The following is a 6,000-nucleotide window of genomic DNA, read 5'->3' as shown; positions in this document are numbered from 1 at the left end:
TCAATTCCTCTCCCCTCTCTCTCCTTTTTACAGTGTTTGCCTTTTGTTTGAGACTCCCTGCCATCAGGCTTCCAATAGTGTGAATTTCTTCCCAAAGACTGCTTTTCTTGCTTCTTTTTGAAGCTCCTGCGAAGGATGTGACACAACTCTGAACTTCTTTTCTTCTTTTGGGGGTGGGGGTTAATCATCAGATTTCAGATCTTTGCTATTAAAATCCATCAGACAACAAATGAATCCCGGTAATGAGACAAGATTGTCACTTTGTAGGAAATCAATGTCATGGTGTTTTAGAAGCTAATTCCATTTACAATTATGTTACAAGAATGAACATATCTGGGCCACTTACTTCATTGTTGATAATGTTTCTGAGACATGCACCGTCAAACACCAGGTATACAGCTTGTGCAGGAGATGAATATGAACTCATGGTTTAGATCTGGAAGATACCCATCACAAAGGCTAACCCATCACAAAGTTTTATCTGGAAATGGTCCACGTTTAGTCTGGTTCCACAGATCAGCTGGACCTGTGACCTTGCCCCATAGCTACAGCAAGTTGCTGACTCCACCTTGGAAATGCCTGTTCTGCAGAACTCTGCAGTTCTTGCAACAAATCCTCTGTGAAAGCCATTACAGTCCCAGGTTGAAATACATCCCTCTAGTGAGAAGTAGCATTTTCCAAAGCTGATTGTAAAAAGCAGCATGTTAGAAAAAGCTGAATCCAGTGGGCTTGAAGACCCAAAGAGTTTCACCTCACCGGTCTGTTTGTCACTTTTCCAATTCGTGGGTGTCTCCACACAGCAAAGCATGTGGCCCAAAGATGCAGATGCACACAAAACACACACTGCTGGCCACACAGACCAACAGAGACACAGTGCTTTTACTGGCCCACACACAACTATCAGCAGTATTCACATGAACAACATGAGCAGCCAGCCCCACATGTTCTCCCCTTCTCCTCCAGCTGATCAGGATGAAAGGTCACCAGTGGACACACAAACTCCAACCCCAGAGACTTACTCCATCCAGATACCAAAACAAGATCATGAGCCTTACTTATCCCAGGTCCAGCCCTGGACTTTCACATCTCACTCTTCTCTCACTACAAGAAGGACACTGAGGTCCTGGAGCATGTCCAGAGAAGGGAAACCAGGCTGGGGAAGGGGCTGGAGAGCAAACCTTACGAGGAGCAGCTGAGGGGACTGGGGTTGTTTAGCCTGGAGAAGAGGAGGCTGAGGGGAGACCTTATCACTGCCTACAACTACCTGAAAGGAGGTTGAAGACAGGTGGGTGTTGGTCTCTTTGGCCAAGCAACAGGTGACAGGACAAGTGGGAATGGCCTCAAGCTGTGCCAGGGCAGGGTCAGATCAGACATCGGCAAAAAACTCTTTACCAAAAGGGTCATCAGGCACTGGAACAGGCTGCCCAGGGAGGGGGTTGTGTCACTGACCCTGGATGTGTTTAAAAGATGGGTAGATGAGGTGCTCAGGGATCTGGTTTAGTAGAGGACAGGCATGGTTGAACTCGATGATCTCAAAGGTCTTTTCCAACCTGGTGATTCTGTGATTCGGTGTATGATTCTACTCAGCAGCTAGTCAAGCTTTAAGTCTGCCAGTGAAACATACCTATACTCACATGCACCAAGACAGAGAGAGGAAAAAACCTATGGATCAGGTTTAATATGGGGTCAGGCCAGGCTGAAGTGCAGATACAGGGCTCAGCCAGAAAAGCACACTGATCTGCTTACATACAGTTGGACCCTTTTATCCTACCCTTTCTCCCAAACGTGCTCTTCCCCAATTTGCTTTGATCCCTCCTTTCTCTGCTTCTGTCCCTTCCCTTAAATATCCCATGTTTTGTACAACCCTACAGCCCCTTTAAACCTCCAATTACAAGCTTTACACAATCTCACACAAGCCTCCTGAAATTTCCCATCACAGGCTTGCTCTTTCCACGAGGCCCATGATAATCATCTCCCCCTTTTTTTTCTGTTACCAGGCACATGACTAAACACTAGTTTGGCCTTGGTCAAAATCCATACTGGGAATGTTAAAAATGTAACATCATTTATGGGAGAGTGCCTGGAAGCATTGCCTTGCACCATTTCATTTCTTACTCTGCTTATGTGTGTGGTTTTGGTGCCTACAACAGGCTGAGTTTCACCTCTCGGTCAAGCTGGGACACATTGGTTGTGGGTGGCCACCAGAGAACTTCCCAGCACCACCCAGGGCAGCAGGCATGTTCCTGTGTCACTGTAAATCAGTGCAGCCCTGCTGAAATGATGGAGCAAGCTCTGGAGCAAACTGCTCTGTCTTCAGTAACCTCAACAGCATCAGGGCACCAAGCCCTCAGCTGCTCTGTGGCCCAGCTTGCCTTCCTGCCAAAGCTGCAGGGCAGAGGTACCCCAGGTGGTGACAGACACCCGGAGTCACCCACCCTGGAGAAGGCCAGAAGATGTTTTCTTCACGCATCGGTCACAAGGAGCAGGGTTCATAATCCCACAGTCACTGAAAGGGCACAGTACAACTAATTATTCCTAGGACAGTCCATTTTCCCCCTGCCCACAATCTTTGTGTCTGGTGTCATGGTTTTGGCTACAGACCTCCATCCCAGGGGCTGGTGCAAGATGCTGTGCAATCTGGGATCACAGAGGTGGTTGCGGATAGGCCGAGCCAAGGCAGACGCCGCAGCTCCTGACCTGCCGGGCACCAGCTGCCCCTGCCACCAGACAGACACAGTGTGCCAAGAGGAAAAAGCGTTCCTCTCCTTCCTGCTCTCGTTCCCAAAAGTGTCAGTCGCCTCCAGACATCCACACCTAGGTGTCCATGGATCGCAAGGACGCTCCTTCAGCAAAGCCACCTTGAATCACAGAATCACTGGGTTGGAAAAGACCTTTAAGATCATCAAGTCCAACCAATCCCATCCTAAGCTAAACCATATCCCGAAGTACCTCATCTACCCTTTTTTGAACACATCCAGGGAAGGTGACTCAATCCCCTCCCTGGGCAGCCTGTGCCAGGCCCTGACAACTCTTTCAGTAAAAATTTTTTCATAATGTCTAATCTAAACCTGCCCTGGCACAGCTTCATGCCATTTCCCCTTGTCCTATCTCCTGTCACCTGGCTGAAGAGACCACCGCCCACCTCTCTACAACCTCCCTTCAGGTAGTTGTAGGTGGTGATAAGGTCTCCCCTCAGCCTCCTCTTCTCCAGACTAAACAGCCTCAGCTCCCTCAGCCACTCCAGCCCTCAAGCCCCTTCACCAGCCTGGTTGCCCTTCTTTGGACACACTCAAGGACCTCAATGTCCTTCGTATGGTGTGGAGCCCAGAACTGGACACAGCACTCGAGGTGCGGCCTCACCAATGCCGAGTACAGGGGCACAGTCACTTCCCTGGACCTGCTGGCCACACTATTTTTGATACAGGCCAGGATGCCATTGGCCTTTCTGGCTGCCTTGGCACACTGCTGGCTCATATTCATCCTGCAGTCAACCAACACCCCCAGGTCCTTCTCTGCCTGACAGCTCAGTACAGACCATGGAGAACAAAAGCCCCAAATGCTGAAGCCAAATCTCTGTCCTAACACTAAACTGCAGTTCATCCACCTCTCCAGCAGCCTGTCTGGTTTCTCCAGCCTCACACTACAGCCTGCTGTTTCCCACATCCATCAAATTTAACTGCTTGAAATTCAGCCACAGCTGACAGGAGGGGATGCTGTGCACATGGATCCCAGGCTGCCAGTTAATAGCATAAATTGTTTCCACCTCTCCCTCTCGCTGAGCAGTCGCAGCCAGGAGGCTATGAAAGGGCTGTAACTCTCAGCAGGTGTGCCCTTTGCAGAGTCTGGTGTTTGGGTTGTCCCGGTCTCCTCCTAGCAGTGGCAAAATAGTAGTAGATGGCTTAGTTCAATGCCATATGAGTTCCCCGCCGCTTGCTTAGCTCCCTGCCACCCATTTGCAGTCTGCCTTGGTAGCATGGAGTTCATTCCCATGTTGCTGCAGAAGCAATCACAAAGAAACTTTGGAAGTCCAGAACTGGGCTCAGGGGCTTTTCTTCTTCTGGATTTATTGTTGTTGCTGTTGTGACTTTGCTTGTTTTGTTTTTCTGAGCCAAATATTCCCAAGGAGATGCTCTCACTATCGTTTGTGGCAGCATGTGACTTTCAAAAGTCACCTTTAAAGTTAAGTCTTTAGAGCTGGATGTCTACTCTCCATCAGCCTGCAAACCTGCAGCCAGCCTCACCAGATGGCCAGTGAAAGGGGCTGCAAGGAAAATGCAGCACCTTTGTTTGTTATTAGCCACGCTATTATGGGAGCCTAATAGCCTGGGCCAGGAACCATTTGCCACTTCAGAGAGCAAACCCAACATTATGGCAACCGTCAGTCACCGCAGCAGCGCCAAGCACGGGGCTGCCTGTTCCCTGCATGACTGTCGGTGCCAAGGGGAAGAAGCTGCAACCTGGGGCACTGATGCATCCACAATCCTGGAAAACGGCTGGGCGCAGGGAAGCGTCTCGTCTTCTTCCCAGCCTGATCCAGCACGTGCTGTTGGGCTGAAGCCAGGAGGAGAGGATTGCCCTTTTCACAGAAGGGAAACTGAGGAAAGAAGAGGTGGGTTGGCCTCCCCTCCCCCAATCTTAGGGCATAATCACCAAGCACTCAGTGTGCCCAGCCCAGACGAGGTGACAATGCACAGTGGGTGCAGAGCACCTGGGACCATCCAGGGTGTTTCCAGTGGGAGAGTGGCCCTGCATGTCTGATGTTTGAAATAAATTTCTTCCTGACAGTCCCAGTTACCTGGAGCCTCCTAGTAAAAAGGCTTTGCTTCCAGCAGCTTTTGGTAAAGATCCTGTTGATTTGTTGCCTGTGAGATACAGCCATCACCTCGAGGGCCTTACAGAATTCAGAAGGACTATAAGACTGTCCTTTCTTGTGCCAAATAGACTGACTGATTAAATGTAAGCACTAAGAAATACAGCTACTCCACTGCAGCAACGTTTTGGACCCATGCTTTGGCTTAATCTCTTTGGAGATTGCACAGAGTCATTAAAAACCCAGGCACAAACCCCATGGCTGGTGCAAAGACTTACGTATCTTTGATGTAGGACAGGCTTAAGGAAACTCTTTCCCTGATGAGACCTTCCAAGTGTCCTCTGCCCAAGCAACAGACAGAATGTCATGAAAGTAGCTACATTAAAGTCAGGATAGAGCCCTGATCCTGTAAGTTGCCTCACACAGGTAGGCAGCTGCCCCTATCCAGAACCCACTGCAGGATCAGGACCTCCTTGCACAGCAAGATGAGCCACTTCAGGGAGAAGATGCAGATCAGTTGTCACCATCCACGTCAACTGTGATCACCTGGAGGCAGCACATCCTCCCCGTTCCAGCAAATCTCTCCCAGCACCACCAGCCCACATCCAGCACACCCCATGTACCTTCTTAACTCCGAATGATGCTGTTTATGTTTCTATTCAGGGCCCTCGCACTCCCTTCGCCCAGGGCTTTGCAGTGCAGCTGAATTTAGATCAGCTGCCTGCCACGATCAATGAGTCAAACTAAGCACCGCTGTCCCCCTGGACTTCCCTGCCGTCAGCAGGCTGGCTGCAAGGGAGTCTCTTTGGGCCAGATGCTAATGGTTTTATTCACGGCCATTTCCTCTCCCCACAGCTTGCTGCAGGCACAGTGCAAATACCCGCCTGCTGCTTCCGCACCTCCAACAGCATCCGGCTCCCTTACAACCCAAACGCAACCTCGGGGGCTGCTCACCCAGAAAAGCCCCCCAGAACGCCGAGAAGAGCCCCCGCACAGGCTCATGCAAACAAGACACCTTCCTTCGGGAAGGAAATCTGTCCAGACAACGGGATCTGCCCTCTCGGTGAGACACCATGTGTCCCCAGTGCTGGACCTGCCCGCATTTTCCTTCCCAGGGCTGTGTCCGCATGCCCTCTGTCGTCAGAAGCAGCGCATTGGCCGTTCAGTTGCCGGTGGAAGTAACTTCTGCT

The sequence above is a fragment of the Gallinula chloropus genome (genome assembly GCF_964237585.1).
Source record: "Gallinula chloropus genome assembly, chromosome: 3".
In the NCBI taxonomy this organism is placed as follows: Eukaryota; Metazoa; Chordata; class Aves; order Gruiformes; family Rallidae; genus Gallinula; species Gallinula chloropus.
This window is presented reverse-complemented; position numbering follows the sequence as displayed.